The sequence below is a fragment of the Oncorhynchus gorbuscha genome, linkage group LG02, assembly GCF_021184085.1.
Source record: "Oncorhynchus gorbuscha isolate QuinsamMale2020 ecotype Even-year linkage group LG02, OgorEven_v1.0, whole genome shotgun sequence".
Taxonomy (NCBI): Eukaryota; Metazoa; Chordata; class Actinopteri; order Salmoniformes; family Salmonidae; genus Oncorhynchus; species Oncorhynchus gorbuscha.
Genome location: NC_060174.1, coordinates 32709608 through 32722754, shown reverse-complemented (window position 1 = coordinate 32722754; position 13147 = coordinate 32709608).

The window sequence follows — 13147 nt, the reverse complement described above, 5'->3', positions numbered from 1 at the left end:
AATGTATTACAAATAAAAAACAGAAATACCTTATTTACAGAAGTATTCAGATCCTATGCGATGAGAATCGAAATTGAGCTCAGGTGCATCCTGTTTCCATTGATCATCCTTGAGATGTTTCTACAACTTGATTGGAGTCCACCTGTAGTAAATTAAATTGATTGGACATGATTTAGAAAGGCACACACACATCAGTTTACAGTGCATATCATAGCAAAAACCAAGCCATGCGGTCGAAGGAATCTTCCATAGAGCGCCAAGACAGGATTGTGCCGAGGCACAGTTCTGGGGAAGGGTATCAAAAAATGTCTGCAGCAATATCCTATCTTGGCGCAAGAACACAGTAGTCTCCATCATTCTTAAATGGCAGGGTAGCCTAGTGGTTAGAGTGTTGGACTACGTAACCAGAAGGTTGCAAGTTCAAACCCCTGAGCTGACAAGGTACAAATCTGTCGTTCTGCCCCTGAACAGGCAGTTAATCCATTGTTCCCAGGCCGTCATTGAAGATAATAATTTGTTCTTAACTGACTTGCCTGGTTAAATAAAGGTAAAAAATAATAATAATAATAATTAAAAATGAAAGAAGTTTGGAACCAACAAGACTCTTCCTAGAGCTAGCTGCCAAACTGAGCAATCGGGGGAGAAGGGCCTTGGTCAGGGAGGTGACCAAGTTTCCAATGGGTAATCCTCAGTAAAAGGCACAAGACAGCCCGCTTGGAGTTTGCCAAAAGGCACCTAAACGACTCTCAGACCATGAGAAACAAAATTATCTGGTCTGATGAAACCTAGATTGAACTCTTTGGCCTGAATGCCAAGCGTCACGTCTGGAGGAAACCTGGCATCATCCCAACGGTGAAGCATGGTGGTGGCAGCATCATGCTGTGGGGATGTTTTTCGGTGGCAGGGACTGGGAGACAATGCCCTGAATGTCCTTGAGTGGCCTAAAAAGAGCCCAGACTTGAACCTGATCTCTGGAGAGTCCTGAGAATAGCTGTGTAGCGACGCTCCCCTTCCAACCTGACAGAGGTTGAGATGATCTGCAGAGAAGAATGGGAAAAACTCCCCAAATACAGGTGTGCCAAGCTTGTAGCGTCATACACAAGGTGACCTAACATAATCGTTTGTGGTGCTTTCGCAGTAAAGCCTATTTGAAATCGGACACTGTGGTGGGATTAACAACAAGATTACCTTTAAAACGGTATAAGATACATGTATGTTTGAGGAATTTTAATTATGAGATTTCTGTTGTTTTGTATTTGGCGCCCTGCACTTTCACTGGCTGTTGTCATATCGATCCCGTTAACAGGATTGCAGCCCTAAGAAGTTAAGGGAAACACTTAAAGATGTTCTATGCAGAAATCGCAGAAATTAGAAAAGTTCGCCAAATTTCAGTTTGTGACAAAAGAACCTAGTACTGTATAGTGCAAAGAATGATTGTACCATCTAAACCACTGTGAAATATATTTTTCATAAATAAAAAATATAGTATTTTCTGCTGTTTTAAAGCTGGTGTACAAAAACAAACTAAGAATGGGAAGCATAGAAATAGTGCACACAGAACATATCTACTTCTTCTTAGACTTGCTTTCAATGACAATGACACAAAATGTGAATTTGGTCGGGTCTCCCAAAAAGTAACATAATGTAGCTTTGAAGAGCGACTGCCTTTAAAAAGCAACCAATCTCGTCGAAAACGGACCATATGGCATTAATGTAACGACGTTCGTCTGTTGTAAGAAGAGAGTCAGACCGAAATGCAGCGTGTAGGTTACTCATGACTTTAATGAATGAAAACGGTACATGAAATAACTGATATAAGAAAACGTGAAACTAATTACAGCCTATCTGGTGACTACAACACAGAGACAGGAACAAACACCCACAAAATAAAACGCGAACTCAGGCTACCTAAATACGGTTCCCAATCCGAGACAACGAGAATCACCTGACTCCAATTGAGAATCGCCTCAGGCAGCCAAGCCTAACTAGACACACCCCTAATCATACACAATCCCAATTAATACAAACCCCAATACGAAACACAACATATAAACCCATGTCACACCCTGGCCTACCCAAACATTTACCAAAAACAGAAAATACAATGACCAAGGCGTGACAATTAATATGAGTCAGAAATATTTACTCTAGTGTCAAAATTAACTACAATGTGGAAATAGGATCATTTTGGTCATAAAGCGAGTCTCATCCAAAACTGAGTTTGGAACATACATGCATCACTAAGGTAAACACATTTTGAGTTCGTCCTCTTCCGCTAGCTGCAGTAATTGCAGTCTATTTGACTTTGTGTGGCTGTGGTAACTACTGAAAACTGTGATACAGACCTGCCCTTTGACTTTGTGGGCGTCTTATATAGTGAGAACTCTCGTTCAGCTCCATGCATGGCTGAGAGCATTTTTTAATAAGCGAGCTAAAAACACAAGGCCAAATAAGGAAGTGTAGTCGCTTTCTGGACACAGGCCTTAAAAGCATCAACTGTCACCTTAGATATACAGTGCCTTCAGAAAGTATTCATACCCCTTGACTTATTCCACATTTTGTTGTGTTACAGGCTGAATTCCAAATTGATTTTTTTTATTCTCACCTCAAAAAATATCCCACTTTGACATTATGGGGTATTGTGTGTGTAGGCCAGTAACAAAAAAAAATCTAAATTTAATCCATTTTAAATTCAAATACTTTAAATACTTTCTGAAGACACTGTAGCTGCTACAGTAGGTAAGCATTACGCTTGGTTTTTTCAGAGCCTGGGAAATAGGTGACAAAATAATTTTGGGAGAATTAAGTAACAGATCTGTCTGAAAATGTATAATAAAGCAACAGAAAATATCATAGTGATGCCCTGCTCCAGGTGTATAACAGGACTAAAGGCAGATTCACAGGGTAAATAATCAACCTGATGTTAAGGCTTGGATAGAGCTTTTAGTTCCCACAGAAGATGAAAAAAAAGACTTTTACATTGCAGATTGAAGCTTGCCATAAAAACCTGCAAACCCCACCCTTGTAATTGTCCAGATAGCATGTCACGCCCTGACCTTAGTTATCTTTGTTTTCTTTCTTTATTTGGTTAGGTCAGGATGTGACAAGGGGTGGTTTGTTTAGTTTTTTTGTATTGTCTAGGGTTTTTTGTATGTCTAAGGTTTTTCTAGTCTAGGTGTTTATATGTCTATGGTTGCTTAGATTGGTTCTCAATCAGAGGCAGCTGTTTATCGTTGTCTCTGATTGGGAACCATATTTAGGTAGCCATATTCCTAGGTTTATCTGTGGGTTATTGGCAATGTGTTTTTGCCTGTGTCAGTACTCGGGATGTTATAACGTCGTGCTTCTTTGTTTATTAAAGAGTATGTATTCGTATTGTGCTTTGGTTGTGACATAGCAATGGGTGTGTGTGTGTCCTTGTACCCTTTTAAAACATGGGCTTTTTCATGGGAAAGTCTCTATCTGACACAGACATCCAATCCCCCCTCCAAACAAAATGTTTAACAATACTCGTGTGGGCTGGCTTTGTCTCTGGATCCTGTATAGGGACAGAATGTTGGACAGCTTTGTATCGACTGTTGACTCAGCTGTAACATGCCTTGAAATAAACCAACATTTCCTGTAATTCCCTGGGCTGACCATCCAGTGATAGCTTTTTCTAAGGGATTATCAGTTGAGTAACTTATCCTAACTGAAACTAACAAGGAAGCAGTATGATTATAATTACCACAAACGTAGGTCTTTAGCTATTGCTCTAACCACATACACATTACTTCAAAACAACAAAAACAGAGCTCTATGAAAGGCAGAAGTTGGAGTGCATGTAAAGAAGCTGCAGAAGTCAAAAGCCATGTAAAGGAGAGGCAGGGGCAGGGATTTCTCTTTCTGTGTTACACCTCAGGCACTGTGAGGCCTGCTGTGCATATCATGAATGTACAGGTTATAGTACAGGCTGTTACGGGGTAAAAGTATCTGTAACCTGTATGATTGGACATGACACTCCAGCATGACAATGCCACCAGCCATACTGCTCGTTCGGTGTGTGATTTCCTGCAAGACAGCAATGTCAGTGTTCTGCCATGGCCAGTGAAGAGCCCGGATCTCAATCCCATTGAGCACGTCTGGGACCTGTTGGATCGGAGGGTGAGGGCTAAGGCCATTCACCTGAGAAATGTCTGGGAACTTGCAGGTGCCTTGGTGGAAGAGAGGGGTAACATCGCACAGCAAGAACTGGCAAATCTGGTGCCGACCATGAGGAGAGATGCACTGCAGTACAGCTGGTGGCCACAACAGATACTGACTATTACTTTTGATTTTAGCCCCCTTTGTTCATGGACACATTATTCAATTTCTGTTAGTCACATGTCTGTGGAACTTGTTCTGTTTATGTCTCAGTTGCTGAATCTTGTTATGTTCATACAAATATTTACACATGTTAAGTTTGCTGAAAATAAACACAGTTGACAGTGAGAGGATGTCTCTTGTTTTGCTGAGTTTCATTGAAAATGTATCAATTGACCAATTTTGGGAGGAGTTGGACCGCAGAGTGAAGGAAAAGGAGCCAACAAGTGCTCAGCATATGTGGGAACTCCTTTAAAACTGTTGGAAAAGCATTCCTCATTGAACTGGTTGAGAAAATTCCAAGAGTGTGCCAAGCTGTCATCAAGGCGAAGGGTGGCTTCTTCATATAATCAAAGATATTTTAAAAACTTTTTTTTGGTTACTTAATGAGTCTATACAGTATGTGTTATTTCATAGTGTTGATGTCTTCACTATTATTCTACAATGTAGAAAATAGTAAAAAATAAAGAAAAACCCTGGAATGAGTAGGTGTGTCCAAACTTTTGACTGGTACTGTAGCTATGTGGGAAATGCAGGGAGGAACAGAGAATGTTGGAGATTTACAACTCAGTTCCCAGGCCCTGTTTCTGCACATCTGCTAACTGTCACATAGATAAGAGGATGTACTTTCTATAAAAGGAGACGGCCAATCCAGTTCTTTGTTTTTTTAAAAACTGTGCACCATCAGTGGATTGTTAAACTGCTCCATTTTTACAAGTCTTTAAAAAAATATTGTTTGACAGAATATGTAGTCTCTCTTCCTATATAATTGCTACCTCAGGAACAATGGGAAAGTCATTCTGCTTTGAAAGCTGATAAATTTGTAACCTCACTTTTGAGAAAATGGCACTTGAATGTTTTGGTAAACCTACTGGAGAGCTCTTCTTTGTCTACACCCATTCAGCATTGTCCACACCCTCTTAAGCCTTAGCCTCACAAGAGAGATGGTGGGGATATCAACTAAACAATCAAAGATTTAAAGACTAAAGTCTGGTGGATACTATGTCTATTGACAGATATCACAGTGACATCATGAACATTCTATTGTCGTCCGACTTCAAACTTGTCATTGTCGTTATGAAAAAGTAGAAACACAAAATCTACAGGCTGCATGACATCAGCAGCCTGGTTGTCCAAAATAGAATAACTAGTGTATTTTAACACCACCACCCCCCCTCCCCCATTTAAAAAGGAATTTAGCATATTTCAATCTAGTAAACCAGGCAACTAAAAATAATTTTCTAAACAATGTTTATTTTTTCTAGCTTGTTCGCTAGGTAGCTAATGTCAATTTAGCTGGTAAGCCAATTCAAATAATGACCATATCATATAACTGACAACATCTTCACTTTAACTAATTTGTCTTCATTATTACAGGAAAATAAACTCACAACAAGATCATTATTTAATGGCGAGCCAATTGTAGAAAATCTCTTATGGTTGTGAGTGTGACGAAATAAAAGCAGGGCAATATACCAGAGAATTTTAGAACTTGGAGAACTAACGTTATATCCTAATTTGACTTTGGTGCAGGTCATGTTCTTCACATTACCGTATCTGGAAAACACATTATATATCAAATAAAATCTATGTTTATTTGTCAAATGCACAGGATACAGAGGGTGTAGTGAAATGGTTACTTGCTTATTTTAGACATGTAGCTAGCTAGCTAAACAATGATCCATAATCATAATGTTACTACCCTGCATGAATCTGCAAGTAGCTAACCAACGAGGTTCATTGTTAGCTAGCTAACATTAGGCTATAACTAGCAATGCAAATGGCTCTGAGATACGAATAATATTACTACACAGACCATACACTTACTTAGTTAGCTAGCAAACAGTACTCTTTAACTTGAAATGAAAACAACTTTCTGACAAAATTATAACGTATAATATCTAATAGCCTTCTGTGTGTTCTCTTTTCGACTCTCTCTGCATATTTGCAATCAAACGGCAGAATTTTCTCCATCTCCTTAGCTATCATACTCTAATTCCATTATGGATTCCACTGATTTCAAAATTCGGTCCTCCAGAAAGTGGAGAGCAACCCTTCTGAAGATGGTAGCTGACTCTATGGCCACTCCTATCTGTCATATCTTTAATCTGAGCCTAGAAAAAAGTAATTGTCCTCAGGCCTGGAGTGAAGCCTACCCAAGAGTGGTAAAACAGCCTTCACTGGTTAATTGTGTTTGAGCAAATACAATGCTATTTCTCTGTAAACAATTAACAGACTTTCAGCATGCTTATAGAGAAGGGCACTCAACAAGTACTGCACTGACATAAATTACTGATGATTGGTTGAAAGAAATTGATCATAAGAAGATTGTGGGAGCTGTACTGTTAGATTTCAGTGCAGCCGTTGATATTATCGACCATAACCTTTTGTTAGGAAAATTTATGTGCCATGGCTTTTCAACCTCTGCCAAATCGTGGATTCAGAACTCAGGAATCAAGATCTACATCATGCATATACAACTATCCTCAGAAGTAGAAATGTAGGCCTACTATTTATAAACACAGCTTGTAGTTATGTAGTAAAGTAGTAAAGATATACATGTTTTTATCAAGAACATGGTGTTTGATCCTAGGATCTTTACTGTACATTTCCAGGGCAAATGTGCAGTCAATTCTATTTGCCTCTGATTTAATGTTATTTAACTGTAGTGAAATGGAAACCGGATGAAAATGTACTAAATGTTCAAGTAGATTGTTTTCGTGCTAAAAAACACACCAGTTCCTTCCTCTTCCTTATCTCACATGTCTATTTTAGAGCCTCACCTGCTATAATAACTCTTTGAATACAAAGAGCCATACTGAGCTTTACTTTCTTATCGTAAATGCTGTTTTATCACACTTTGTTAAGCTTGCCAAAATATATACCACAAAATAATATCCCACAGGAAGAAAAAACAGTTCTTTGGAATTGGACATTGCAAGCAGACTGCAGTGACATATTCTGTTTCAGTTTCAGGTTTCATTTTACTGGAATTCTGATCAGTTTCATCAATTCAAATAAAAACCGAGGTTTAAATTCATTCACCTGTGAGATAAGAGATGATGATAGTGACAGTATTGACATTTACAGAACAAAGCATGTAACATGGCTCAGTGACGTTGGAGCTGACAGACGTGGTTATTACAGAGGTGTTATAGTAGGATGTGGCTAGGATTGCCAAGAGAACATATGTTTCTGGGTTTTTTACTGTCAAGTCTTGCCAGGTCTTTGTAGAGGAGATGGGAAGAGGAATTTGTTTATTTCAATTAAATCATTAGTGTTTGCATCTATTACCCACAAATGCATTTCCCTAGCTACATAAATTGAAACTTTACATTTGACAATAATGCATTTGTCATATTTAGTTTCCATTTACATTAAATTCAGTAATAATGGCAGATTATTTCTAAGTTGTTCTTAAAATGTTAGAAATATGATCAACAATAAGCCTTTTGATTATCCTTGATTATCCAGTCAGACCCCCTAGCCTCCCCTCTCACAGGGAACCGAGGTGATGTGAGGTGATGATACTAGGTACTAAGCTCCAACCGGCTGCTCCCATTTCTCATTTTGTCCAATTCATTTGTTACATTGATGGAAGATGATTCCTCTGTCCCCGGTCTAGGATGTAGTGATATACTCAACTGACCTTCACAGCATCACATAAGAACAACGTCATCTCTTGCTGACTTTGATCTCCCATGCCCATGAGTAGTACTGTGGTAACTAAACCAGATTTGAACCCCAAACAGATTGAAATCCAATTCAATGAGTGTTGAATAAATACAAAATCACTTTGTAGCTAGTGATGGAAAGGATGACAGGTGGTCATTCAATCACGCTGATATAACTGTTACCATGAGTTAGTGGTGGGCCCTTTGTTTATGGCACAGTCAGCCTAAATCAAGGTTGCCAAAGTCAATCCATGTGCCCAGACTTAGGGTAATTCATTGGAAGTAATCAACGGTGTATAAAACCTACAGCTGCATCAGGGTCCTGCCCCACTTCATGTGAGCTGAAACATGATCAGTCATGCAGAGTGGCCATCGGAGACCGTGCCATGTCACTGTACAATGTCAGCGTGAGGACCTACAGTGTGTCAGCCCGCAGTGATGCTAATTTGTGGGGACTCTCCAATAATTTACATCTGGTGGGACAAGAGATGGCTTGTGTGGTCTTTGAATAAGGATTTTGCTATAGAGCCTGGTTTCTGGGTTGAGGTTGTATTTTATGAGTGGTGTTGAGTAGATTGAAGCCAGGGATGATGATTTATTGACTTAGTTTGATTGGGAATCAGGATGTTCCTCTTTTAGGTTTATGACTGCCTGTGATTACACAGTCAAAGCAGATGAACTAAACGTACCCTCATGTTAATTGATTGTTTCAGAATTGATGCAAGACTTACAAAACAATTGTATTATTCTCCTGTTGTCAAGTGCTTTCCTTGTTTGCATCAAATAATGTCAGCTCCTCTCATGAGAAGATTGTCATCATACACACATATATGCTCCCAATTACCACCAGGTCGAAGGGCTGGGTTTCTTGTAAGTTAGCATTTGGAATGGTTTTAAGATGGTCATATCATTGAAAATGTAGCTATTTTATTTTACATATTAGGACCCCTGTAGGTATAAAATATATATATGATGAAACATTGAATTGAGCCTTTCTGCTATTAGCCCATAGACACACATTGGTTATTTCTCAAAATGCAGGCTACCGTGATCCGAGCACCCATATTGGAGCACGGAGGGCACTTCTCAAATGCGTACTTCATTTGTACATATTTTGAAGCATGCATCGATGCAAGCTTCAATGGAAAGTAAGCACAGAAATATGACGCAACCACATAAAAAATGTATTTAAATCGATCATGGCCATCATTCGAGTTGAAGTGAGAAAAAACACACTCCGACTTCAGAATGAAATGTTACCTATTCACATCTCATATGTGACCCGTTTCAGGAAACTAGGCATATGTCGCGGGTCACTACTTCACAGGAGAGCCATTTGAACGTAAATTTTATTTTATTTTATCAAAATGTGTTTTTTTGACAGAAATACCTTCTCGAACATGTGAACTTTCATGTGCCTTAATAATAAATGTGTATGTCATCTGTAAATACAAATACTATTGTTAATTTACAAACCTAGTTGGTTTAGCCACGAAAAAAGACAGGAACCTTCCTGCTAGCCATGATTGACTGAGATAATGAGTAGGCTGGACATGCCAAGAGATGAATTTGAATTGGTCTGTCACATAGGACGCTTTTGTCTATTTGATATGGTGGACAGAGTTTTGAAATCAGTGGAATTTGAGTATGATAGCTAAGGAGATGGAGAAAACAGGAGACGCATCCATCTATGATGTACAGTTGAAGTCAGAGGTTTACATACACCTTCGCCAAATACATTTAAATGCAGTTTTTCACAATTCCTGACATTTAATCTTTGTAAAAAGTCCTTGTCTTAGGTCAGTTAGGATCATCACTTTATTTTAAGAATGCGAAATGTCAGAATAATTGTAGAGATAATGATTTATTTCAGCTTTTATTATTCCCAGTGGGTCAGAAGTTAACATACACTCAATTAGTATTTGGTAGCATTGCGTCTAAATTGATTGGGTCAAACATTTTGGGTAGCCTTCCACAAGCTTCCCACAATAAGTTGGGTGGATTTTGGCCCATTCCTCCTGACAGAGCTGGTGTAACTGAGTCAGGTTTGTAGGCCTCCTTGCTCGCACACGCTTTTTTTGGTTCTGCCCCCAAATTTTCTATAGGATTGCGGTCAGGGCTTTGTGATGGCCACTCCAATACCTAGACTGTGTTGTCCTTAAGCCATTTTGCCACAACTTTGGAAGTATGCTTGGGGTCATTGTCCATTTGGAAGACCAATTTGCGACCAAGCTTTAACTTCGATGTTGCTTCAATATATCCACATAATTTTCCTTCCTCATAATGCTATCTATTTTGTGAAGTGCACCAATCCCTCCTGTAGAAAATAACTCCCACAACATGATGCTGCCATCCCCGTGCTTCACGGTTGGGATGGTGTTCTTCCGCTTGCAAACCTCCCCCTGTTTCCCCCATACATAACAATGGTCATTATGGCCAAACAGTTCTATTTTTGTTTCATCAGAGCAGAGGACATTTCTTAAAAAGTACGAGCCTTGTCCCCATGTGCAGTTGCAAACCGTAGTCTGGCTTTTTTATGTCAGTTTTGGAGAATTGGCTTCTTGGCTGAGCAGCCTTTCAGGTTATGTCGATATAGGACTCATTTTCCTGTGGATATAGATACTTTTGTACCTGTTTCCTCCAGCATCTTCACAAGGTCCTTTGCTGTTGTTCTGGGATGGATTTGCACTTTTCATCTCTAGGAGACAGAATGCGTCTCCTTCCTGAGCGGTATGATGTCTGCGTGGTCCCATGGTGTTTATGCTTGCATACTATTGTTTGTACAGATGAACGTGGTACCTTCAGGCATTTAGAAATTGCTCCCAAGGATGAACCAGACTTGTGGAGGTCTACAATTTATTTTCTGAAGTCTTGGCTGATTTATTTGAACTTTCCCATGATGTCAAGCAAAGAGGCACAGAGTTTGAAGGTAGGTCTTGAAATACTTACACAGGTACACCTCTAATTGAAGCTTCTAAAGCCATGGGATAATTTTCTGGAATTTTGCAAGCTGTTTAACCTGTTAAGTCGACCCTCTACTTTTTCGAACATTCTGTTAAAAATCGCGCAACATTTCAGCGCCCTGCTACTCAGGCCAGGAATATAGTATATGCATATAATTAGTATGTGTGGATAGAAAACACTCAGACGTTTATAAAACTGGTTATTAAATCACGGCTGTGACTATAACAGAACGTGCGTTTCATCGAAAAGTGCAGGAATATCTGATCAATGAAAATGGAAATAAATATCCATCCGCGACTTCAAGGAATTGTTCAAAGTGAATCGAATTACATGAGACCGAGGTTTCAGTGCCTACAGCTTCCACACGTTGTCTAGAGTCTTGTCATTTGATTCGCAATTGAAAAAAAAAAAAATCCGACATCCGACCGGACATCCGACCGGATGTTTTGGTCGAGCTCTCTCCAAGACATTTTTTTCGAAACAGACACCTATAGAATTGACATCGCCTCCTGATGAATTTTATCGCTTATTAACGTGTACTAATACCTAAAGTTACATTACAAAAGTATTTCGAAGTGTTTTGTGAAAGTTTATTGTCGACTTTTTGAATTTTAAAAAATGACGTTACGTTATGAAACGCTATTTTTTTTCCGTTTATCACACAGTCTTCATAGATCGATATCTAAGCTATATATGGACCGATTTAATCTGAAAAAAAAGACCCAATAGTGATTATGGGACATCTAGGAGTGCCAACAAAGAAGATGGTCAAAGGTAATGAATGTTTTACATTTTATTTGTGCGGTTTGTGTAGCGACGACTATGCTAATTCTTTTGTTTACGTCCCCTGCGGGTCTTTTGGGGTGTTACATGCTATCAGATAATAGCTTCTCCTGCTTTCGCCGAAAAGCATTTAAAAAATCTGACGTGTTGCCTGGATTCACAACGAGTGTAGCTTTAATTCAATACCCTGCATGTGTATTTTAATGTTTTAAAAGTTTTAACTAATACTATTAGCATTTAGCGTAGCGGTTAAAGGTACTGTCAACTTAGTGCATGTTATTTTCTGCCCCACTGGAATTGTGATACAGTGAATTATAAGTTAAATAATCTGTCTGTAAACAATTTTTGGAAAAATTACTTGTGTCATGCACAAAGTAGATGTCCTAACCGACTTGCCAAAACTATAGTTTGTTAACAAGACATTTTTAGATATTACACGTTTCTTATTTTGACAGAAAGTGGTTTTACTTCAAGTTAAAGTGTACTGTCAGCTAGCTAATTTTAGCTGGCTTGATAGCTAACGTTACATGTATGATCTTATTATTTGTATCTCACAGCCATTTGCTTGGCCAGTTATAACCTAATGTTAGCTAGCTGACATTGAACCTGGTCAGATAGCTACCTGCAGATTAATGCAGGGTTGTAACGTCATGAGTTGGGCTTATGGTTCATTGTTTAGCTAGCTAACTAACTGGTTACATGTCTTAACAAAATAATCCACTATGCAAGTATCCGTTTCATTAGAATGTCACTGCAACAACTTGATAAACGTAACGTTAGCTGGAAATTCACTCTGGCTATCTACTTCGATTTCAGACCACGGGCAAGATGGTCTAGATAGCTACATTTTCAGACATGACATGTTTCTAATTTTGACATAGTCTTTCCATTTCAAGTTAAAGTGTACTGTTAGCGAGCTAGCTAATGTTAGCTGGCTGGCTTGAGACCATTCACTTCCCTTCCCCGCCCCTATGACTGCAGGATTGACCTTCTCCCTAGAACCACGCCGCCCCTGGGACGTCTGTACTCTTTGTCGGGACCAGAGACCAAGGCAATGGAGACCTACATTGGGGACTCCATAGCTACAGGATTTATCTGTCCCTCTTCCTCTCCCACTGGCGGGTGAAAAAGTACAAGACCCTGCGCCCGTGCATTGACTACCGGGGACTCCATGACATTACTGTGAAGAACCGTAATCCGCTACCACTCATTTCCTCTGCCTTCGAGCCGCTCCAGGGGCCACTGTTTTCTCCAAGCTGGATCTACGAAACGCCTGCCACCTGGTGCGGATAGGAGAGGGGGACGAGTGGAAGACCGCCTTCAACAGCACCCGCGGCCACTGCGAATATCTCGTCATGCCTTTTGGCCTCACCAACACCCCTGCC